Genomic DNA, 26601 nt, shown 5'->3' with positions numbered 1-26601 from the left:
CTAAGAGCTCCATAAGCTGTGTCCTATCTATGTGCTGTGCTTAATTCTCAAGCAAGAAGGTGACCTGTTTGGATTGCTCTTGGGAAAATCAACATAATTGGGACCTGAAGAACCAGGAAGGACAGGACTAACAAGAACACCAAATTCCCTGCATATTCTGTTCCATGAAGACTGATAGTAACATACACTTGCTTTAAGAAAGAGGCTGTGAAGACAGTTTCTCCAGGTCTATAAAATCCCTTAAACAACCACCTATCAACTCAAACATATTTGGATGTGAGACTCTTAAAGGAGCTTCTGGGGCATTTGGTTGAACAGAAGCACTAAGGAAAATGTGTTATCAAAGCTGGGGTCTGGTTCTGGATACATACGCATGCATGCTCCACATGACCTGGATCTTTTCAAAAGCTTTGTTCAACGCTAATCAAATTTATAGAAATTACTATGGACCTGGGAACTTAGAAGGCCAGCCTTCTGTCTACACATTTAGTACCCTTCTCAGTTTCTATTATTATAGGACCCATGGTAGGAATTTTTAAAACCAATGTTTATCCCTTTCCTTCCACTATGGTACCATTTAGCATCTCTTTCCAGTTGGAACTGGCATGCAAATCAAAACTAAGTTGACTTAGGTAATGTAATTATATAGCAATACAGTAATGAAAGGTCTCCTGCAAAATAACTTGACAAGCTCATTTCACCCTTCTGTCACCCTTCTGATGGATCTTAGTCCACATGTCATGGCTCTTCTTAATCATAAGAAAAGTAACAATTACAGAAGGAGCCACCCCCACCCCAGTAAGGATGAGTAATAAATACCCTACTTAGAAATGAGAGAGAGAGAAAAGGGTTCTGGTTCCAGTCTTAGAGTAGATAGGAATGTCATTTATTCTCTCTATTAATATAAAGGGGAATTCTGGGCTTGTAGTAAGGCCTTAATAGCCTTGATATTTGGTGTGGAACCTACTGCAGTACTGCAGACTTTATATAAATTTCATGAGAGATTATGAAGAAGAAAGACACATAACTATAAATCCAAAGAAACATATGGAAGTAACTGAGAGAATTTCTACACTCTCTGGTCAAGGTGAAGGGGTGTATGTTGTGCATTTGAGCTGCATAGCCTGATCCACTGCGTATTTCATAATCCAACTATACCACACTGCTCCTTCAATTTGAAGTGCCTCAGCATTGATGAGATCTTACTGACTAGATTCCCTGCTCAAGCTATGGTGATATTGGGAATATTAAGGAGCAAATAGTAGGCTAGCTGGTGGGCTCCACAAACCTCCCTGGACTTCTTGGATGAAGGCATTTTCAGAACTTGATAAAGAAGAGATTGAGACCTTTGAGTCTAAGAGAGTAGTTCTCAACCTGTGGGTAAGGACCCCTTTTGGGGTTGAACAATCGTTTCACAGAGGTCATATGTCAGATATCCTATATGTTAAATACTGACTTTATAACTCATAAAATGGCAAAATTATAATTATGAAGTAGCAATGAAAATAAATTTATGGCTGGGGGTTATCACAACATAAGGAACTGTATTAAAGGGTTGCAGTGGCCTAGTCGGCCATCATTGGGAAGAGAGTCCCCTTGGTCTTGCAAACTTTATATCCCCCAATACAAGGGATCACCAGGGCCAAGAAGTGAGAGTGGTTGGGTAGGGGAGCAGGGCAGAGGAGGGTATGGGGGACTTTCAGGATAGCATTTGAAATGTAAATGAAGAAAATATCTAATAAAAAATTGGAGGGAAAAGGGGTTTGCAGCATTAGGAAGGTTAAAAAACACTAGTTGAATACATAGTACCTAGCTTTATCCGATTTTCCCATATAATGCTATACTTCAATATGTCTGTTGGCAGTAAGCATACTATAAAAAGTATTCTTTATTCAATTAATATATCAATTCTTCTGTTCAATTATGAATTTATATGAAAATACTTTGCAGTACAACCCATTTAAGCTTATCCCCAACTAGCTTACAAATAAGTGAGACTCAGACTATGGTTATTTCATTTGGCTTTGACAATTACTAGGGGGTAACCCCAATCTACTTTTCAAATTGCTGACCTGGCTACCTCCCTAGCTGTGTTCTCCAAATACTTGCTGTTTCTGCTGACCGTGTGCTTATGCTGCCCATCTTCTCGAGGTCCTGTCTCCTCTCCTCCTTATGATTTCTCCTCCCTACCGCTTGATTCTCCACCAGGTAACCAGGTAACTCAAAACCCACCTACAACCAATCCCTCCAGTAATTGGCTGTAGCAAACTTAATTTAAGCAATAGTTTTAAATTAAGGAACAAGCTTTGCCCAACAAAAATTTGCAAATGTCAGAATTCACTCATAAGCCTAGACCTCTGGGTGCATCATTATCATTACAATAGATAGCAAAAGACCAAACATCAACAATAACTAGTGAGCATAATTATCATTGTTAATAGAAAGACTCATAAGTGAAAGGAACTGGGATTAAAAAATATTAGTGACATTAAGAATTACCAAAATGGCCGGGCAGTAGTGATACATGCTTTTAATCCCAGCACTTGAGAAGCAGAGGCAAGTGGATTTCTGAGTTTAAGGCCAGCCAGGTCTACAGAGTGATTTCTAGGACAGCCAAGGCTATACAGAAAAACCTTGTCTCAAAAAGCCTTGTCTCAAACTCAGATGTTTGTGCATCCTTCTTTTCGAGAATGGCTTAAAAAAATTAAGGAATCATGATCCACTGAATAACACTCTGAATCCATGAGTTAAACTTCCACTATAATCAGGTCTAGTCCTCCAGTCTGTCTTCTGCCTACTTCATACCTTAGAGCAATGAAGCAGTAAATAAATATGATTGTTCTAATTGTCTGTGCATATGTATACAAGTGCATGTGTGTATGCATTCCTGAGTGTATGTATGTATGTATGTGTTAATACCCTGTTTTGGTTACTTGTTTACTTATTAAAGTTATATATTTATTGCGTTTTTGTATGAGTGTTATCTCATTTGACATTTTTCAGTGCACTCTAAACTTAAACACTCCTCATATAGTAAAGAATTATCTTTTGTATCAAATTAGTCAAAGCATAGAGACTAGGCAATGCCTTATAGTAAAAAATAATAGCAAAAAAGGGAAAATTGAATAAGTATAAGGGTTTTTTTATTTTTTAATATATTTTATTGTTTGAAGAGTTAACATACGTATGAAGGATATTTTGAAATAATCACACTTCTCTACCTCTTTCTAATGTTCCAGAGAGTATACCAACCCATCTCTCTCCCAACTTCAGGTCCTTATTGTTGTTGTTGTTGTTGTCGTCGTTGTCGTTGTCATTGTCGTTGTCGTTATCATTATTCTCAAGTTCAATTAGTGTTGACCATATATATGAGAAAATAGGGCCAGTCACTGGGGCATGGACAGCCTACTAGCAACAATATCCTCAGAGCAAAATGGCCCTTCTTCCCTCATCAGCCATTAGATGCCAATACCCCTTCTCCTAGCAGTGGGGCCTCAGGAGCCACCCCAATCCACACCTGTAAGGAATGAAAGCTCCTGTAAGTCACTGTGTGCAACAGTCATGCCATATCTAGAAGAGAGCATTTTATGGCTCTCCACTCTATCTATCCACTTTTCCATTCTCCCAGCTCCCTCTTCCAAGCTGTTCCCTCAGAACTGGATGGGGAGAAATTGATTAAAATGACCCATCTATGGATAAGTAATCTTAGTTATTTATTCTCAACACTTGACCAGTTTCATGAGTCTCTGTACTAACCTCTGTCCACTACAAAGAGAAGCCTATCTGGACTGGACAAAGTAGTGACTATGGCTATAGACTAAAATAATTAGAAGACAACTGGGTATCATTAGCATTTAGTGAAACAACACATTCTCCCAGGATTATCACCTCAGTCAGTATAGTAGAACACTGGTGATATGAAATAGCAAGAGAGCAATACTAAGGGTTGAATTATGAATTTAATTTTCAAAAATATCCCTTAAAATATGAGAGACTATCTAGTTTACTAATATCAAGAGTATCACATGTGGCATTCTCTGTGGAATAAATTTTATTAAGGATAAACTAATTTCACATTGATTTTTAACCTATCCATAAATCCATAAGGACTTGAGCACTTTACCTACATTAATAGATCAAATCAGATCAAAGTATTAAAAAACATAAAAATATTAACAATTCTATATTTAATATTTATAAAGCAAAATATAAATGGGAAATTATTTTTGTCAGGAACTTCTATGCAAGCAATACCTTATGAAATGACAGAAAAATCAAAATGCCCCTAACATCGTGTAAAATTCTTAAAGCTTTGAAAGTAATGCTTAATTATGGAAAGCCCATCAAGTGATCTTTTACTCAGCGCTTAACACGTGAAGCAATTCTTGTATAATTCTTGTCTGTATATTGTACTGTTAACAATGCAATGCTGTTCTGAAATAAATTATTTCTGCATAGAAATAGCTGTCAGTCACTAGTTGATGAGCAGGCAAATACAGAAGCTTTCCATATTTAGTGTTTCCAAGGAAACCCTTCACTCAGGGTGCACTCATTCGACATAGGGGCTGGAAGGGATTGTATTTGCTATGTGTGCCTGTGAGAGGAAAGGAAAGGGGAGGTATGAACGTGAAGCTCTGAGTGAAGCATTAGGTCCACGGCAATGAAGAATATTGAAAGAATCACTTAACTGTATCGATTCTAGGGAACACAGGCAAGATGATGTTTGAATGAGGCAAAAGAGAAAGCTGGAAAAAATAAGCATGCCCCAGGGAGTGTTGTTGGTGAAGTATTTCAGGAGGGAATGCTGCTGCAAACAATACTGGAATGTCAATGAGAGAGGAGAGACAAGAAAACAAAATCACAGAGAAACAACTGCCATAAAAGAAAAGCAGGCCATGGATTTTGAAAAAAAAATCCAAATCAGGAAAACCAAACTAACCGATAATTATTTATATCAACACTCTATGGCCAATGTAGTCAATTTCCAAAATCAATAATTTTCACCACTGCAAAAGTCATGTATCCATGAAATCTGTGGCTGCAACATCTGCATTGTTTCAAACACTTGGAAAGTACTCAGTCATATCCTTCCTTAGAAACTGTGAGGATTTCTAAAATGCTAAGTAAGATATGCATAAGCATGGAAATACTATCACAGTAGGTTTCTTAAGAGATTTAGTGTGCTTTTATTTGTTTAATGCTAATGCCTAACACTGTACAGTTTCAAATGTTTAACATTTAGTAAAATATATATGCATATATACATATAGTACATTGAATATTTGAGGATATGCAAACCAGCACACCAATTGAAAATAAAATTGTTTTCCTACTCTTCCAGACTAAGGAGCAATCCCTCTGAGTAAATGGCTGACCCTTCTAGTTCCCACATTGCTGAGGCAGCATACTAGCACCTTATACATCACCAGAGATAGTGCAAGTTCACCTATCTTCCTATGCTTTACAAGGACACTCCAGGTTAAAGGTATCAATTATGATGAGGATATTTCCTTTTAGTCAGATATAAAATTTATTTTCACTGAAAAAAGTTTGCAATGTACTTTTATCAGCTGTTTTCTCCCCCAATCTTCCATATGCCCCCAACATTCCTAACTACCAACTTTATACTTTATCTTCACTCAAAAAAAAGAAAGAAAACAGAAACACACACATAAAAGAAATTCACAAAAACACAAAAACGGAAACCAAATTATAAAAGCAAATACCAATAAGATTAACAATGCACAAACAAAACAAAATAAGACAAAATATTTACAAAAAAAACATTGAATTTGTTTCGTGTTGGCTTTCTTCTATCCGTGGGTATGAAGCCTATCCTGAAATACAATTAAAATACTTGGTTAAAATCTTCTGGATCCAGCCTGGCTTTATTGGGGACAGAATGACAACATTCCTGCCCATAGTACAAGGCCAGCAAGAGTAGGCCTTTCTGAGTATCAAGAGTGTCAATAGCTACATATGCAGCTAGAGACAAGAGCTCTGGGGGTACTGGGTAGTTCAGATTGTTGTTTCACATATAGAGTTGCAGACCCCTTCAGCTCCTTGGGTGCTTTCTCTAGCTTCTCCATTGGGGGCCCTGTGTTCCATCTTATAGTTGACTGTGAGCATCCACTTTTGTATTTGGCCATCACTGGAAAGAGAGGCCCCTTGGTATTGCAAAACTTTTTTTTAATATTTTTATTACATATTTTCCTCAATTACATTTCCAATGCTATCCCAAAAGTCACCCATACCCTCCCCCCCACTTCCTTACCCACCCATTCCCATTTTTTTTTTTTTTTTGGCCCTGGCATTCCCCTGTACTGGGGCATATACAGTTTGCAAGTCCAATGGGCCTCTCTTTCCAGTGATGGCCGACTAGGCCATCTTTTGATACATATGCAGCTAGAGTCAAGAGCTCCAGGGTACTGGTTAGTTCATAATGTTCTTCCACCTATAGGGTTGCAGATCCCTTTAGCTCCTTGGGTACTTTCTCTAGCTCCTCCATTGGGAGCCCTGTGATCCATCCATTAGCTGACTGTGAGCATCCACTTCTGTGTTTGCTAGGCCCCGGCATAGTCTCACAAGAGACAGCTACATCTGGGTCCTTTCGATAAAATCTTGCTAGTGTATGCAATGGTGTCAGCATTTGGAAGCTGATTATGGGGTGGATTCCTGGTTATGGCCGTCTCTAGATGGTCCATCCTTTCCTCTCAGCTCCAAACTTTGTCTCTGTAACTCCTTCCATGGGTGTTTTGTTCCCAATTCTAAGGAGGGGCATAGTGTCCACACTTCAGTCTTCATTCTTCTTGAGTTTCATGTGTTTAACAAATTGTATCTTATATCTTGGGTATCCTAGGTTTTGTATTGCAAAACTTTATATGCCCCAGTACAGGGGAATGCCAGGGCCAAGAAGTGGGAGTGGCTGGGTAGGGGAGCAGGGCGGGGGGGGTATAGGGAACTTTTGGGATAGCATTTGAAATGTATATAACGAAAATATCTAATAAAAAGGTCTTTCTGAGTTAAGCAAGAAAAGTTAAAAATAATAGTGTCAATACCTACTGTGGGCATAAGGTTCCTTTGCATAATAATGTACATATTTGAAATTCTGCCAAGGAATGTCCTTCCTGTTAACATCAATGACTCCATGATAATCAAAAGCAACACAAGTCCAGGATGCAAAGATTTGGCTATGTCTCAGCAAAATGGTAAATACTGGGACCTTCAGGACAGCCCTTAAGGCTGTAGGAAAGAACTCTAAAAACATGTGTCAAAAAATGCATAATTTCTCAAAAAAATAAGGATGCAATATAAATTATACAAGATACTTCAAGAAGCTAAAGGAACAAAAGCAGCTGCCTTAATGAGCCAGCTTGTCAGGCAGATAAAAGGCAGGCAAATTTCTGAGGTCAAGGTCAGTGTGGGACACACTGAGTCCAGGCCTGGGTGTAGTAGACATGATCATTTCAAGACTGGGTCCCACCCAGCCATCTTATTGTCTATGCTAAACGGAGGCAGGAATATCTCTGAATTCTTTTGCAATATTAAAAAAAAAGATGTGCTTGCTATCTCCTAAAAAATCAAGGAGCTGAGATCATGGGATACTGAACCATAGGCTAATCAAAAGGGAACCTGGAATAAATAACTGAATTGATATGTAAACTTAAAAACTGGCCTTTTGGTCTGCATGAGATGGGCTAGCAGAAAGTCCTAGAATTTTTCTCTAGCCAGAGTTGAGCTGTCTGGAGATCTCTGGAGAGAAAAAAAAATGTTATCAATTTTTTTTTTCTCACAGGATCTCTGATATTAGTCGGAAAATCTATGGAGAGCAAACACAGGTCTTTTAGAATTTTTTCTGGCTTTCTGATTTTGATTGAAAACCCTCAAAATTATATTTAGACTTTTTCTAACAGTATTTCTGACTTGGTTAGAAGATCCAAGAATTTTTATAGCAGTTTGGTCAGAAAAACCATGAGTTATCCAGAGAACTTTTAGAATTTTTACTAGCAGAGAGAGCTGTCTCGAGGAGAAAGCTAGCTGTCTTAACCATAGAGTTTTCAGAATAGCAAGAAAAAGCTGTCTAGAGCAGAGCCAAACGGCCAAACGAGAGAGAGAGAGAGAGAGAGAGAGAGAGAGAGAGAGAGAGAGAGAGAAGTCTGGAAAGCCATCTCAGCAGAAGTAGGCACCAGGTTGTAACCCATGATTTGACTTGGAATCATTTCTTTTCACTGCTCGCAGATACCCTTCTACCAGGAACTTGAACCTAGCAGAGGCTGGTTCTTGGCAACAGTCCAGTTGAGAAAATTAAACTCATTCTTTAACAACAGGTATCAAAAGCAAATATCTTTATATGCAGGTGCCTGTCTTCTCTTTCCCCACTCAGTACAGAGATCCCACTTAGCTAAAACTACGTTGGCCACTATGGAAATAGGTGACCAAATGTACTCATGGTATGCTTGAGCATGTTTGGGAACATAATCAGGAGTGGTATAGCTGGGTCTTGAGATAGGACAATGTCTAACTTTTTTGAGAAGCCAGCAAATTGATTTCCAAAGTGCAAACTTCTTCATTCCAACCAGTAATGGAGGAATGTTCCCCTTGCTCCACATCTTCACCAACATGAACTGTCACTTGAGTTTTTTTTTTTTTTTTTTAATCTTAGTCATTCTGAGGGGTATAAGATGGAATATCAGGATCATTTTGATTTACATTCCCCTAATGACTAAGGATGTTTAACACTTCTTTGAGTGCTTCTCATATACTAGAGATTCCCTTGTTGAAAATGCTGTTTAGATCTGCACCCCATTTTTAACTGGGTTATTTGGTGTGTTGATATCTAATTTCCTGAGTTCCTTTATATATTTGGGATATCAGTCCTATTTCAAATGTAGGCTGCTATTTTGTCCTATTAATGGTGTCCTTTGCCTTAAAGAAGCTGCTCAGTTTCACGAGCTCCCATTTATTAATTGTTGATCTTAGTGCCTGAGCTATTTGTATTCTATTCCTGAAATTGTTCCTGTGCCAACGCATTCAAGGTAATTCCCCATTTTCTCTTCTTAACAGATTTATATATCCAATATTATGTTGAGGTTTTTGATCCATTTGAACTTGAATTTTTGTGCAGAATGATAGAAATGAATTTATTTGCATTCTTCTATATATAGACATCCAGTTAGACCAGCACCATTTGTTGAAGATACTTTCTTTTTCCATTGAATAATTTTGGCTTCTTTGTTAAAAAATAAAGTATGCATAGGTGTATGGGTTTATTTCTGAGTCTTTAATTAAATTGAATTGATCAACCTGTATATTAATATGTTAATATCATATAGTTTTTACTACTACTGCTCTGTAGTACAGCTTGAAATCAGGGATGGTGATACCTCAGAAATTCTTTTATTGTGAAGATTGTTTTAGCTATTCTTGGTTGTTGTTGTTGTTTGTTTGTTTGTTTGTTTTCCCCTATGAAGTTGAATGGTGTTCTTTCAAGGTATTTAAAAACTCGTAATAGTTAAAAACCTAGATGTCCCTTAACCAAAGAATTAATAAAGAAAATGTGGTACATTTACACATTCAGCTATGAAAAGCAATGGCACCATGAAACTTCTAGGCAAACTAGAAAAGATCATCTTGAGTGACATAACCCAGACACATAAACATACTATATACTCATAAGTGGATATTAGCTATAAAGTACAGGATAACTATGCTATAATCCATAGACTCAAAGAAGGTAAGTAGCAAAGAGGATCCAAGAGGGTTTGAATCTCGTTTGAGAAGCTTCACCAAGCAGTTGATGGAAACAGCCAACCATTAGGCATAATTCCTGGAATCTTATGGAAAATAATAGGAAGAATTAAAGGAGCCAGAGCAGTCATGGGCACCACAAGAAAACCTATAGAATCAACTAAGCTGGGCCCATAGGGACTCACAGAGACTGGACCATCAATCAGAATGCATGCATGGAATGGATCTAGGATCTCTACCCATATGTAACAGGTATGTGACTTGATATTCATGTGGGACCCCTAAAAGCAGAAGTAGGTGCTGTCTCTGATGCTACTGCTGGTTTTTAGATCCCTTTCCCCTAACTGGGATGCCTTGTCTAGCCTCAATAGGAGATGGTGATCACAGTTTACTGCAACTTGATATACCAACGTGGATTCATGTCCATGAAACTCCTCATGTTCTTTAAAAAGGAAGTGAGAAGGAATGGGAGAGACTAAGAGGTAAGAGGTAAGAGGGTGTGACTAGGAGGAGAGGAGGGAAGGGAAGCTGCAATATGAATGTAAAGAAAATTAAATACATTAATGAAGAAAATGAAAAAAAAACCACAAATATCTTGTATAAGTGGGAACCATAAGTCTAGAAACTCCTAAATACAGATAATATTATTTATAAAAATAAGGGGGACTTTTGGGATAGCATTGGAAATGTAAGTGAGGAAAATACCTAATAAAAATATTCAAAAAAATAAATAAAAAGTAGGAGGCTCAAACACAAAGGAAAAAAATAGAGTGAAACAAAGATTTAAATCTGTCAAAGTAGATATTTGACAGTGGTTATTTAAAGTGAATATTAGCTATAAAGTACAGGATAACTATGCTATAATCCATAGACTCAAAGAAGCTAAGTAGCAAAGAGGGTCCAAGAGGGTTTGAATCTCATTTGAGAAGCTTCACCAAGCAGTTGATAGAAACTGACAGTGGAATCTGTCAAAGGATGAAATGGGACAATCTATATATTTTTGTATGTTAAGAAGCATTCTATATTTTTCATTTCTAGGTCATCAGTGGAAAAAGCAGTTTATCATGCTTTCCAAAGTCTGATTCAGAAGGATGGCAAACACTTGTCTTCCAGTTACATCTGCAATGAGAGTTCCATACACAAGGGGCTCTGCAGAAAGCATGGGAAAGAACATCATGTCCAAGAATGAGTGTAAAGGGTTACACCCTGCTTAACACTGCATTTGGTAAAAAAATGAAAAGAATCCAAGAAATATCACTTCTCTTTCATGACAATTTGAACTCCTGCTCCAATAGAAACTGAAGTGTGATTAGTAGGACATCATCTAGAGAGGAGGACAGGCTTACCTCATGTAGGCTCAGTGTTACTATTTGTATGTTTTCTCCAAAAGTTTCAATAAAACAAATGGGAGGCAAATGACAAGAAGCAATGCATTTCTATTGTGTTGAGTTAAAAATGAATCTCCAATTTCAAAATGTTTTCTCTGAAACAACTAGGTTCCACCTTTACCTGAAATTTTAACAAGAATAAGTCATTGTTGTTTCCTTAAATAAAATAAATTTACCACTGAAATACTTTAAAAATGGTGTGTAACCCCTAGAGGACTTGTGGCTTTTACCACTACCTTAGGCTCATTCTAATGGAGAGCTGTTAGCAAATCACAGAGCAGCTATGCTCATGTCCTATTCTTGTCTAAAGCTTAGCTCATTCTTTTCTCTTAAATGTATTTTCTTTAATTTATCTAAGAATTTAATGCAATATATTTTCATCACAAGCATTCCACTCCATACACCTTCTGGACCATCTCTCATCTCCCAAAACACCAAATTGTACTTCATGTTCTATCTCTATCCCCCTATGAATAAACCATCTGCCTATATATCTATTTCTATATCATCTATTTATGTTTAGCTTTCTACTATCTATATCTCTGTCTTTTTCCTTATCTATGTCTATTATCTGTCTCAACCCATTTGATTGTATATTACTGGACTACTACTGGACATGAGGCCTATACTAGTATAAGGTTAATCCATCTACAGAAACTGAATGTCCCTCTGCCAGCAGCAGCAATCAAATGTGAATAGCTCCTAAACTGAAGGCAGGACCTCATGTCTACCACCACCTTCCATGAAGTGATTTAGTCTGGCTTGTGATTATGCAGATCTTATCACTGCAGGTGATGACAGTATCTTTTTCCCATTATCTGGGATCCATATCTCACAGTGGTTAGAGGCTGCCTTGTCTGAAAATACATGGTTTCCATGAAATACATAAGGAAGAGTTTAGCCTTTGGGTGAAATAACCCTTTACATGAAAGTCTTCCAAGGTATGGAGGAGAGAAAGATATAAATTTCTTGTTGTAATTTTATAACATTTGATAGAATTTTATAACATTTGATAGAAAACACTTAAATGTAATATTTTTGTTACCTAATGTATCTGGGAAATACTTTTTCCTTGTTGTTTTCTACCACTTCTAACTCTGAAAATCTTTATTCTCCTTCCACATAGATTCTCAGTGAGGCTGCCACAAGAGTGTTTGGCATACACTCATTTAACCAACTACATTCACTAAAGAGTCAAGATTGGTCAAACCAAGGTATTTTCCATTCCATAAACAACCACCAAACCCAGACACTATTGCAGATGCCAACAAGAGCTTGCTAGCAGGAGCCTGATATAGCTGTCTCCTGAGAGGCTCTGCCAGTGCCTGGCAAATACAGAAGTGAGTGCTCACAGTCATCTATTGGATGGAGCACAGGTTTCCCAATGAAGGAGCTAGAGAAAGTACCCAAGGAAATCAAGAAGTTTGCAGCCTATAGGAGGAGCAACACTATGAACTAACCAATATCCCCAGAGTTCCCTGGGACTAAACCACCAATCAAAGAAAACACATGGTGGGACTCATGGCTCTAGCTGCATATGTAGCAGAGGATGGCCTAGTCGGGCATCAATAGGAGGAGAGGCTCTTGGTCCTGTGAAGGATCTATGCCTCAGTATAGGGGACTGCCAGGGCCAGGAAGCAGGAGTGGGTGGGTTGGGGAGCAGGGGAGGATGGAAGGGATAGGGGGATTTCAGAGGGGAAAGGGGATACTATTTGAAATGTAAATAAAGAAAATATCTAAGAAGAAAAGAAAAAGTCAAGATTGTTAATGTCAGCCTCTTCAAAGCTTGGCATCAATGCATAATCAGAGTGTTTTTCTTCACTTGATTCATTTTACTTTTATCCTTTGTGTTCGAATCCTGTTTTTCATTCTCCTGACACTTTCATGTTAACCTTGCTCTCTGTAACTCTACCCTTAGATCTCTATTTTTATTTGTTTTTCTTGTTTTATTTTATCTTTATGATTATAATATAATTACAATATTTCTCCCTTCCCTTTCCTCCCTACAAATCCACTGACATACAACTCCTCACTACCGTTCAAATACTTAACCTTTTAAAATTATTATTAGATTCATATCTATGTATACATATATATTCACAAATTTCTTATTGCACAATTTTATGGCCGGGGCTATCCTCACAATCTATTTTTACAGCCTAAGAAATGACTGGATTGTTTCAAAGAACAGTAGTTAGAAACCAAAGTCACCAAGAATATCTTTTACTCCAAAGCTTAATATTGCACAAGATTTGTCATGTTGACTAGTGAGATGCTAAATAGAGGTTTTACAGCCAAATGAAATTGCATAATTAAGACTGAGCTTCCTAATCCCATTTCCCTTACAGTCAGCCCTTCTCTACTCAGGCAACTAATACATCTCGATTCTTACACAGTTTTAGAATTATGTCATAAATATCAAAATATATTTTGTATATACATGTAAATAGAAACAATATTTTTAACAACTGCTTACAATATCTTTCTGGAAGTAGTGCTGTAAAGTAGATACTGTAATTCTCCTACTAAAGTATTTTGGAGGTAATTGCATACTATTCAAATTACATATTCATTCTTTTTCTCATCAATATCTTCTAACATTTACAGAAAACTTTCTAAGTTATTTCAAAAATTTTCCTAGTAAACATAAAACCTTCATGGTAATATTACATAACCTGTCTGAAAATACTGTGTGTGATATTTAGTTCTAGTGGTATCTGTTTCTAATAGTAGAAATTTTGAATTGGAGATTATGTGTAATTCAAATAACACATAATTAAGCCCTTAGAATATAGGGCTGCTATAGGCAATGCATGAAGAAAAAGGCTACACTGGAAGTACAAGGACTGGTACACTCCAGAGTGAAAGATATCCATTTAGCGATTGTATGATCTCAAGAAATATTGATAGATGTTGAATAAGCTGTGCTAATTTATGAGGTAGTAATGTTGTCTGAGTCTCCACTAAGCAACAATGAAAGATTTTCCTATTAATCCACCAAACTGTGTCTTTCCCTAATGGTCTTATCCAATCTTCCAGCCTTCTAGTCTCCTGATCAATAAACTAAGGTAATTATCTGTGCCAAGTAATCTATTAATAGCTAGGTCATTTCTCTCTCCATTAAATTTGAAAGAATGGAGCACATTAGGTACTGGTCTTCCCACGGGGGGGGGGGGTCTCTTTTCATCACTGTCTTATAGGAAAAAACTATATAAGTATATATATTTATATATTCAAGGTGACCTTGACTTTGGCAGGACTGACCTGTCAAAGGTATCTGCTGATACCTGAGAGCCTTCTTTTCAATAACTCTTGATATGGAAAATCTCACAACTGCAGTAGCATCAATCTAAAACCAGGTGCTCTATCTTACTAAAAGTCCCAGTGAATACAGTAGCTAATGTGCTTTTCTAATCCACTTGGATTGCTAGTGCAGAATGAATGTACTACTGGGTGCCTTCATCACTAAGTAGCTATTTCTCAAATTCCTGGAGTCTGAACTTTTAGTGCCATCATAGTCAGGTTCTAAGAGAAGGCTCTTTTCCTGGTTTACAGATGATGAATATGTCCCCGAAGTGGTGGAGAAAAATAAACTCACTCTCTTTGTTTGCATTTGCTGTTGCTATTTTTGTTTTCCAAAAAAATTAACAAATCTTATTAATGAAGCTTCTAATAACACATTAGTGTGTAGGTTATTGAAAAAAACAATATTCTGCTCATCAGCAAGCATGTAAAGTGTAAAGCATTGGGAATAAGTGTTTGTCATGGCAAAAATAACTTCATGTATATGTAATATACATATATATGTGTGTATATATATAATATGTATATATATGTGTGTGTGTGTGTGTGTGTGTGTGTGTGTGTGTGTGTGTGTGTGTGTGTGTACATCAGTGGATCATTTCTTATGTCTTTATTTTTATGTGGGGATGTGTTTTACCTGCATATAGAACTATAAACCAAGTCCCTGCCCTTTATACTCAGAGGACAAATCTGGGCATATAGTCCTAATGAACTAGAGATCAAACAAAACATTTATTAATGTTGATGAGTGGGTATGTGTATATATATATACATATACATATATATATATATATATATATATATTAAGCTGATATAAAAATTTAGTTTTAGCTCTGTGTCCAGCATGCATAGTTCTATATAGTTCCACATACCATTACGAAAGTTTTATCTGTTCATGGTTTGCTAGAAGACATGGGAGAAAATAATTGACTGGGACCAGTTACAACTGATGAATCAATCTGGCTGCATCCCTGTTGAACTGAATCCATACAATGAGAAAGCCAGTTCTAGCATAAATTACCAAGAGGGTCCCTACCTCAGAAAATTATTATTAGAATAGCCAGGAGGCGAGGATGGAGAAGAAGTTATGATCATGATGTAAAGTAAATAAATTAATTAATTAATGGGAAGAAAAACATGTAGGCCTAGTGAATGCTGCCAAAGCATCTTTGTGCTCATGCACACATGAACTGCTGTGTCTAAAAGACACCATTTCCTTCAAGTCATTCCTTACCTCTGATTCTTATCATCTTCCTGCCTCCTTCCATGTAGATCCCTCAGGCTGGCATATAGAGGTTGATAAAGACACCCCATTTAGAACAGAATGTTCCAAAGACTCTCACTCTCTGTACATTGTCCAGTTGTGACTCCCTTTTATAATTCTCATCTGTTGAAAAAATAGAAACTTCTTTGATGATGGCTAAATGAGGCACTTATATGTGTTATAACAGAATGATATTACAGTCATTTTATTGTTAGTTCCTTTACCAGACTCTTTGGTCGTCTTCTAGACCCTTGGACTAGAAGGATCTATCTTGCAGGTAAGTTACTACTATAGGTAACAGGGTTTATAGCTGGGTTGATGCTTAATTTTAGTATAGTGCAGAGTATATTCCAGTAACATGAACACTTTTGACTGGATTTAAAGCCCATTCCATGAGATTATATAATACAGATGACATTCAGGCTTTACTTAGTATAATAAGATGTCTAGTTGGAGCATTATATCTCCTTTTATTTAGTGACTCAATTTATATTTCTTTTATATATGTATATACCTACAGTAGTAGGTTTCCATATGGTTTTTCAAATGGTTACATGCCCCATAATTGCTCCTTTACCCATATGGTCCACTCCCATCCCCCAATACTAGATTCCATTTTGGTTTTCCCTTTGTCACTTCATATTAATACATTGTATTTTCCTTTCCTTAAGTTGATTCTTTCCTGTACCCCGGTACCTAACTAAGTATCTAAACTCTGGTTATTTGGATTGTAGCACTATATTGAAGGCTTAAGAGCTAACATCTACCTATTAAAGAAAACATAAAATATTTATCTTTTTGAGTCTGGGCTACCTCATTAACGTTGATTTTATTCACCTGCAAACTTAGTAATTTCTTTTTCTTAATAGCTGAAGAGATGTCCATTGTATAAGTTCTATTCATTTTCATTATCCATTTATCATCTAGGCCATTCCAAATGCCTGGAATGTATGAATAGATGATCAAAGAATATTTATAGGCAAATATCTCTGTAGAAGGATGCAGAGTCCTTTAGGTATATGTTCAAGAGTGGTCAAACTATATCTTGAGGTAGATCTATTCCAAGATTCCTGAGGAACCACCACATTAAATCCTTTAGTAGCCATAAAATACTGACCCTCCCCCAGCAATAGATAATTACCCTTCATTGGTTTACTGATCTTGACTATTTTGGTTGGTACAAGATGAAACCTAAAAGTAGTTTGGATGCATGTCCCTGATTTCTAATGATCTTAACCATTCCTTTAAGTGTGTCTCAACCTTATGTAATTTTATCTTTTGAGAACTCTCTACTGTGTTCAGAAATCCATTTTTGATTGAGTTGTTTCCTTTTTTTTTTAGTTCTTTATAGATTTTTAATAGTAATGCTGTACCAGATGTGTAGTTGGTAAGCGTATTTTCCTATTCTCTAGGTTGTTGCTTTCTCAAACGGTGGTGTCTTTCATCAAACAGGAGCTCTTTTGCTTCATGAGGTCCCATGTTGATCTTAGAGCCTACGCTGTCAGTGTGCAGCAGTTGCTTTCCCATGACAAGGGCTTTGGTTCTATTCCCTACATCCTCTTCTATAAGTTTTAGAGTATCTGTAATTATGCTGAGGTCCTTGGTTCACTTGGAGGTTAGTTTTGTGCATGTGATAAGTATAAATCTATTTATATTATTCTACATGAAGCTATCCAGTTTGACAAGAATCATTTGTTGAAAATGCTGTCGTCTTCAGTTTATAGTTTTTACTTCTTTGTCATCAGGTGTGCATCAGTGTATAGAGTTATGTCTGAGTCTGTTTCTGAGCCTTTAATTTAACTCAATGTGAGTGTTTTTATGCTATAATATGATGTTTTTATCACTAAAGTTTCAAACCACAACTTGAAATCTGGGATGATGATACCTATAGCACTTCTATATGCAGGATTGTTTTAGCTATCTTAGGTTATTTGTGTTTCCACATGAAGCTGAAAATGGCTCTTTTAATTTCTGTGAAGAACTGGGTTGGAAGTTTGATGGGCATTACATTGAATCTACATTGCTTTTGGTAGGATGACCATTTGTACTATATTAATCATACAGATATATAATCAAGAAAGATTTTTTCATCTTTTGTGTCTCCTTCAATTGCTTTCTTCAATGTCTTAAAGGTTTTGCAATGCAGATCTTCTCCTTGATTGATTGGAATCATCCCAAGATATTTTGCTATGATGCTATTGTGAAAGGTGCTGTTTCCCTGATTTTTTTCTCAGTGCATTTGTCAGTTGCGTATGAAGGACCACTGAGTTTTGTGTGTTAATTTTGTATCTTGCGTCTTCCCTGAGGATGTTCCTCAGATGTAAAGGTTTCTTGATATAGTTTTAGGGGTATTTTTATATATAAAATCATATCATCAGTGAATAAAGATGTTTCGATTTCTTCCTTTCCCATTTGTATCCTCTTGAACCCCTTCACTTTTGCCATTGTTCTTTCTAAGACTTCAAGCACTAAACTAAATAGGTATGGAGAAAGTAGACCTTTGTCTTGCTCTTGATCTTAGTGGAATTCAATGCTTTGAGTTTCTTTCCATTTAGGTTATTGTTAACTAGGTACTTGGCTTTTAGTTTTCTTTCATTATTATTTCATTATTTTACTTATTCACTTTACATCCCAATCATTTCCCCCTCCAGTCACCCCCTTCCACAATGATTTCCCATATCCCTACCCTTCTGCTTTGAGTGTGTGGGGACCCCTGTGTACACCCTGGTACATGAAATTTATGTGTGGCTAGGAACATTCTACTTTGTTTAATTTGCCTTTATTGCATTAAAGTATGCCCCTTGTATCTCTAGTCTCTCCAGTCCTTTTATTATGAAAGGATATTGGATTTTATCAAAAGCATTTTTTCTGCATCTTCTGCCTCAGATGAAGTGATGAAATGAGAGTCATACATGAGCTGTGCCAGTAAATAGCTTGGGTTGAGCCCAGAGCATTTTCTTCTCTGTTCTAACTATTCCTAAGCCTAGGTCTGGAAGCTTCTACCCTCTGTACAATCTAATCTTTCAAGATGACTGATTGTACAATCTAATCTTTCAGATGCTTGGCTTCTGGCTGAATTGCTCTGCCTGAGCTCATACTCTGGCTGTATGCTCTAATCTTCTGACTCCTGATTTTTTTTTTTTCTGGATCATTCTGTCTTCACCTATTTCTATCTTGTTCACTCTGGAAAACTGTCTGGGTAAAACTGCCATACACACATATCACATACCATATACCACAACTTTTCTTCCTCTTGCTGCTGTTAAGTAGCCTGTCTTTCATGTATGTTCTCATGTCATCTGGGCATATCCTATCATTTTACCAAATCTTTCTCTGATTCATCACTTTGTCTGCTTCTCAAGTGGATGTCACTTTAAAGCATGACTGCTTCCTACTACACACTAACCTTAACCTTACCTTCATAGTTACAGACTAAAGATGTGTACTAAGGACATGTCTGTATTTCAGCCAGATCATACTGTAATCCAGGGCATATATGCATTCTGGCTTGGTCATATATTTGGATGTGATCCCTTGCCAGAGCAGCTGTATTGCTGGAACAAAATTCCTCTATATCAATCTAATTACCTGATCATATACTTTTTTTCTGCTTTCAGCCTGTTTATGCAGTAGATTACATGTATCAATTTATGTATGTTGACACATCCATGTGTCTCTGGAATAAAGTATACTAGATCATGGTGGATAATCTTTCTGCTGCTGTGTTTTTGTATTTGGTTGACAAGTATTTTATTGAGAATTTTGCATCTATGTTCATAAGGGACATTGATTTGTAATTTTGTTGGGCCTTCATGTGGTTTGGGTATCTGGGTAATGATGGCTTCATAAAAACAATTAGGAAATGTTCTTTCAGTTTCTTTTTTGAAGAAAAATTTGAGGAGTGTTGGCATTCTTTGAAGATCTGATATAATTCTGCTCATTCTCAATACGACCCTGCCTGGTTAGAAGAGTTTTAATTACTGATTCTATTTCACTAGAGGTCATGGGGTCTATTTAAGTTGATAATTTGTTATTTATTTAACTTTGTGAGCCATTTATATTAAGAAATACATCCATGTCTCATTAGTGTTCCAGTTTGGTGTAGTATAGATCTACAATATCTCCTTTCTCCATCTTTTAGTTAATTTTACTTAGTGTTTGATTATCTCATTGATTTTCTTTGCATTATTTTTGTTTGTTTGTTTGTTTGTTTCTATTTTATTCACTTCAATGTTGAGTTTGATTATTCTTGCCACCTACACATTTGTGTGTCATTTCTTCTTGTTATAGAGACTTTCTTTTCTTGTTGTAAGCACTTAGTGCTATAAACATGACTTTGAAACTGTTTTTATTGTGTCCCAAAGATTTGCTATGTTGTATTTTCTTTTTCATTAAATTCTAAAATTTAAAGAATCTCCTCAATTTCTTTCCTTACCTATTTCATTCGGTAGTGAGTTGTTCAGTTTCCTTGATTTTGCTGTTTCCATGAGCTTTCTAATATCACTGTTATTGTTGATATCCAGCTTTAATGTGTGACTATCAGATAGGCTATAGGTTGGAATATTGATTTTCTTTTTATCTGTTGAGACATGTTCAAGAATGTGCTCAACTTTGGAGAAACTTCCAAGAGCTGCTGAGAAAAGGTATATAATTTTCTGTTTAGGTTAAATATTTTTGGATGCATGTTATGTTAATTTGATTTAAGATGTTATTTAAGTCTACCATTTCTCTATTTAGTATTTGTAGAACGTTGAAGTCATCCACTATTAGTGTGTGAGGGTAATACATGATTTTATCTGGAGTAGTGTTTCTTTGATGGACTGGAGTGTCCTTGTGCTTAGTGCATAGATGTTTAGTTTATAATATCTTCACAGTAATTTGTTCTTTTGACGGGTATATTGTGCTATCCCCCCTTATTTGGTTAAAGTCTATTATATAGATAGACATTGCTCTAGTTTGTTATGCTTGCATATTTTTTCTTTCTCTACCACCTATGATGGATAGTTTTGCTGAGTATAGTGGTCTAGGCTAGTATATGAGGCCATTTAGAGTTTGTGGAACTTCTGTACAGTCCTTACAGCCTTCAGTGCCTCCGTTGAGAAGTTGTGTTACTTTGATAGTCCTTCCTTTATATGTTCCATGGTTTTCCCCCTGAAACATGTAATATACTTTCTTTCTTTTTCTTTTTTTTTATTCCCCCCGTTTCATATATTTACTGTTTGATATGTGTCATAAAGAATTTCTTGTCTTGTCTATTTGGTGTTCTAGATACTTCTTGTATCTTGATAGACACCTCCTTCTTTAGGATGGTGAGACTTTCTTCTATTAAAAAATACTTCTTTTTACTTCCAACTGGGTTTCTTTTCTTTCTTCTATTCCTATTATTTATAGATTTGGTGTATTCATAGGTGTTTTTATGGTTTCTCAGATTTCCTGGGTGTTTTTTTTTTTCAGGATTTTATTTTAGATTTACTATTTTATTTGACTGAGGTATCCATTTCTTTCATCTTTTCTTTCATGCCTGAGAGTCTTTCTTCTATGTCTTGCAATATGTTGGTAAGGCTTATCTTTGAAGGTTTTTCTTAAATTTTCCATTTCCATTTTCATATCAGTTTGAGGTTTGTTTAATGACTTAATTTCTTTATTAAATTGTATTTTCATTGTTTTCATGGTTTTATTCATCTGTGTCTTCACAGATTTTATTGGGGGATTTGTTCATGCTCTTTTTAAGGTCCTTGAATATATTCATAATTGTTATGTCCTTCAACAATATTACATTTCTCAGAGGCTACCATATTGCATTTTCTCAGTGTTACTGGCTTGGGCATACTGTCTTTGCTGTTCAAGTTTGTGTTTTCACACTGGAGTGTAAAGCACCTGGGGATATGCTGTTTGATACGTTTCTTAGTATTTATATCTAGTCAGGTAGATGTTCTGGTTTTTGTTCATGTTGTCCTCCCTGGATCCTAGATAAGTGTGGTTGGCTATGAGATGTCTAATTCGCATCCTCATATGGCCTCATAAGGGACTGTGGGTCCCTTGAAGAAAATATTTCCAGAGATCCACATCTGAAACAAAGTAATCAAGGTGGTCTATAAAGCAATTCTAAGAAGGTTAGTGACCCATAGATAAATGTTATTGAATAGAGTCCTTTTAATAGAGAACATGACAAACATTTAAATGGAAAAAATGTATAAGACAGTAGTATTACTATGCATCTCTGGATGTCCTGGAGCTGCTCTGTAACCAAATTGGCATTGAACTCACAGAGATCTGCCTGCCTCTGTCTCCCAGTGCTGGGATTAAAGTTGTGAGCTCCCATACCCTGCTTAAATGTAACTTTTACTGACTTTGCTTTTTTGGAAATCAAACAGTTTGATTTTTTGCTGTGTGGTGTGGTCATATGAAGATAATGCTTTTATTTCGTGTGCTGACAAATAATTAAAATGCACACCTTGATCGAGTGATGCTGTATCAGTGCAGCTATTAGTCACCAAGATAAGAATCTGAGATTTTATTTCATTTATGCTGAAATTTTGATCTTCAGTAACATTTAAATACAAAATCAAGCTATCTTCCATGGAGTAGCTACATGTGTATGAACTGATTTTTGGATTTGGGTATTTGACTTTTCTGCATTGGACTTGGGAGTTTTCCATGTAAAATGATGCCAACCAATCTCTGTACTGTGCTTCATTTTAACAAGTAAACAAATACCTTTGTAAGTGCTTGGTTCAATGTTACAAATGATGAAGTGGTAGTTCTGGGGTTGAAATTTAGATTTTTTTCTCCATAGCCAACTTTCTCTTACTGGGTTTAAGGCACTGCCCAACACCGGGATCCTGAACCATTGTTCCTGTGTGTAAATATTGGTGTTAAGGAGCTTAGTGATTTGAAATTCCCAAATAATTAATAAAATTATTATGAAAAGAAAAAGAGAGTTAGCATCCAATTCTTTTGGATTCCAGTGTCCTTGAATGTAAAATATAATCATTTAAACTTTCAGTCTTTGATTTGACAGAATCAGCTCATATATGGTGGATAAAATACAAAATGTTCTAAATGAAACATAGGAAATGCAGATTATTTTTATAAAGCTAAGTAATATTGTAATCTAAGTAAGATACTTTGTGAATGTTTCCTACTTACCAACAGTGCATGATATGCAAACTCCCAGGTCCACAAGCAAAGTAATATAAAATTTAAAAGACAATGTGAACAATTTTTAATGTTCTTACAGAGTAGCACAGTGTATAATTTAACTCTGTACAGGTTTTGTTCATTTGTTTGTTTTGTTTTGTTTTTGGATTTTGGGATAAAGGGAGGATATATCCATCTTATAACAGTTTCATTATGATATAATTCACATTTCAAAAAATCACATTTAAAAGTTTTACACTTTAGTAATTATCATTCACTATCACAAACATCTAATTGTACAGTAACATCATTACCCTCAAATACTTCCTTACCTATTATAAGGCACCCCACAATCCGAGTGTCAATAAATAAATAAATAATCTTTCAGAATACTATGTATCTTGTTAGAATTTACCCATTCTGGGCACTTCATATCAATGTAATTTTATGCTGTGTGACCTGTTATATAATTTATTTTTATACAATATATTTTAATCATGCTCCTTTCCCTTCTTAACTTCTCCCAGATCTATACCCAACTGCATCTTCTCTCTCTGTCTCTATCTGTCTCTGTCTGTCTCTGTATCTTTCACACACACACACAAACACACACACACACACACACACACACACACACTCACACCTCATCTCAAACAACAAATAAAACCCGCAAAAACTAAAATACAAACAACAACAACAACAAAAACCCAATACCACAAAAATGACAAAACAAAGCAAAATGAAACAAACAAACAAAAATGAAGGTTGTTTTGTGTTGGCTAACTATTCTTGGGCATGGAATGTGGTTGAAAATCTGCTTAGAGCTATGCTATTTGGGTTACTATGTTCCTGATTCACTCAGGTGCAGCATACACTAGCATAGTATTCCATTTCATAACTGAATAATATTTTATTGTATATGAGGGTTCTAGTCTATCCACACCTTCACCAGCATCCTTATATTTGTTATTTCAAAATTTTAGTGTATAATAACAGTATCTTATCATGTCTTTGTCCTTTCCTAAAGACTGAACTGTTGGATTTGGGTTTTTTCCAACAAATATGTGAGTAGCTTATATCCTGTTTGAGATGTATATATAATTCCTTTAAATTTTATTGTCAAATTACAAAAATGTTTTTCCTACATCTTATTTATGAGGCAATAATAGATACATTATCACTAAGTATTTTCTGTCGTATGTTCTGTTTTCATTGTATTGATGACAAAATTGAAGATAATGAAACATTTGATTTCTTTATAAACTTCAATATTGTAATTTTCCTTTCATACAGCTGACAGTGTGGTAATGCATCTATCATGCAATAATTTTATTAAAAACCCTGAATACTTATTAATGTTTGATCTCAGTTTTAACTTGAACATTATTTGAGTCTGATGAACTTTGAGTTACTTTTTATATTGTTTGAGGCACAAGTACCAAGTATTTCCTTCTACATGTCATATTCAGAGCTCCTGGTACCAGGCTGACAGAATGCTTTTCGACCATTTATAAACCAATCAATTGCCTGAAATATAAGAGTTTATTTCATGATTTCAGATTCTCTGTGTTGAGCTGATATGTCTATTCTTACACTAATATTTCATTTTCTTCAACATTTTAGCTTTGTATTAAATTTTGGCATTGGAAACACTGACTCTTCCAACTGTGTTGTTTATCACAATCTGGAAATATGTTGGTCATTTTTATAGCTTTTCTGTGTGTCTGTCTGTGTCTCTGTCTCTGTCTCTGGTGTGTGTGTGTGTGTGTGTGTGTGTGTGTGTCTACTGTGCATGTTTAGAAATCAGAGGACAACTTGTGGAATCAGTTCTCTCCTTCTACCATGTGTGTTCCAAGTATAAAGTAAGCCAAGTTGCTAGGCTTGGCAGCAATGTCTTTTGTTCACTGACCTAACTTACCAGCTCACTTTTTATTTCTGTATAGACCTTAAACTTCTGTCAATTTCTACAAAATCACTCAAGATTTTGGTAGCTATTATGATAAATATGTAGATCAATATTTTAACGCTTCCCAAAAATGCATGTATAAATTCATTAGGAATCTCCAGTATTATACAACTTAAATATGCTAGAGAAGGCTAAGGATTAGGTAATGATGACTGCTTCCATGTATGTAGAATTCGTCAGCCTCATACACTGTCAGGTCCCTTCTGCCCCTCCCTCATCTTGGCCTCTCTCTGCTATGAGGACACAGCATTTACTTATGTTCAGACATGAACACATGCCAATTCAAATTCATTATTTAGACCTCATTTATTAATTTCCTCTAACAAAGTTTTTTAGTTCTGGTGTAAACACCTAAATCTCTCATGCTAAATTTATTTCAAGTTTATTATCTTTAATAACATTTCATTTTATTTTTTAATATTATAAGAGGACCTAATGTATTGGCTTATATGATAACATCTGGATACCCAACATCCTTTGACTCATACTCTGACGTTATTTTAAACAAAATCACTTGTGTCTGTCATTTAATTTTATAAGAATGCTAGTAGTAAAGCTTTAAATAATAGTAAGTACATTGCTTTGAGAATACCAGTTGCTTTCATATCTCTGTACTCAAATTCACATTCAGATATTTGGTATCATGGACACAAAGGAAAGCTACTTGTTAGCAATTAGATATAGGTTTATATGCACTGCTATGTATTTATTTATTATTTATTTAAACCAGAGGATGGGATAAGAAGATAGTGACAGTATTAGTGAATTATGTGATGAGAAGTGCTGTTTTATTCAGCATTGTGAACTCCATTTACCTTCCAGGAATGACATTTGACCTTGTTTATTAGATTCAAAGAAAAGGCATTTAGAAATACCAATAGAGAGAGAAAAAGTCTGAGTGGAGACACTCTATGCTTTCAGCTCCATACACACTTATCCCGTGTGTCAATCAGTCTAAGGACAGGGCACTTCTGTCAACAATTGCAGGCTGTCTATACCCACTTTCACTCTGTTCCCAGACGTGTTCAATGTCATGTCAGAATTCTGCATGTTGTAATCCATCCAGAAATGAGAGATTTAGGTCAAGAGGTAGTTCCGTGAGTGACACGAGCTGCACGATCTTACTTTGTGTTCCTTTTCTGCCCATACATTTTTATAAGCTTTTGTGATTGCTGCAAATGACAGTGAAGGTCAGAGCAGAATTCAGGGATGTACGCAAACTAGAGCTCTACTTGTGAAAACCTTCTAATGGCAACATTACAAGGACTGAGTCAGGAGTTGCTTCTCTGAATTCAGTAGCAGCTTGAGCATATTTACAAATGATAAGGAAAAGGGAGCTGTCTATATTTTTTCAAACAATTCTACCTACATCAACCAAATAGACAAATACATGTACGTGTGTGTACATATATGTACATGTGTGTGCATGCATGTGCATGCATACACACTATACGTGTGTCATATGTACATCAATCCTGATGAAGTGGTTTGTGTCATATATGTTTTTCTTCAAGCTATTGGTAAATCTTTGAAGAAATATTTTTTGGGGGTCTGAGGAGTTGGACCAGTTTACAAAGTGCTTGCAGTGAAAGTATGAGTGCCTGTGTTCAGGCCCCCAGAACCAGCACTGAGGAGGTAGTCACAGGAGGATCCTGGAGTATCTTGCTATTGTTTGGACAAATTGATGAACTCGGGTTTCAGTGAGAGACTCTCGCAAAAGAAAAAAAAAAAATTCAGGAGAGGGCTGGGCCTATTGTTCTTCTATTATCTGTTTTAAATCAGTATAGACCAGA

This window comes from Mus musculus, chromosome 12 (assembly GCF_000001635.26).
Source record: "Mus musculus strain C57BL/6J chromosome 12, GRCm38.p6 C57BL/6J".
NCBI classification, from domain to species: Eukaryota; Metazoa; Chordata; class Mammalia; order Rodentia; family Muridae; genus Mus; species Mus musculus.
Note: the sequence above shows the minus strand (reverse complement) of the source record.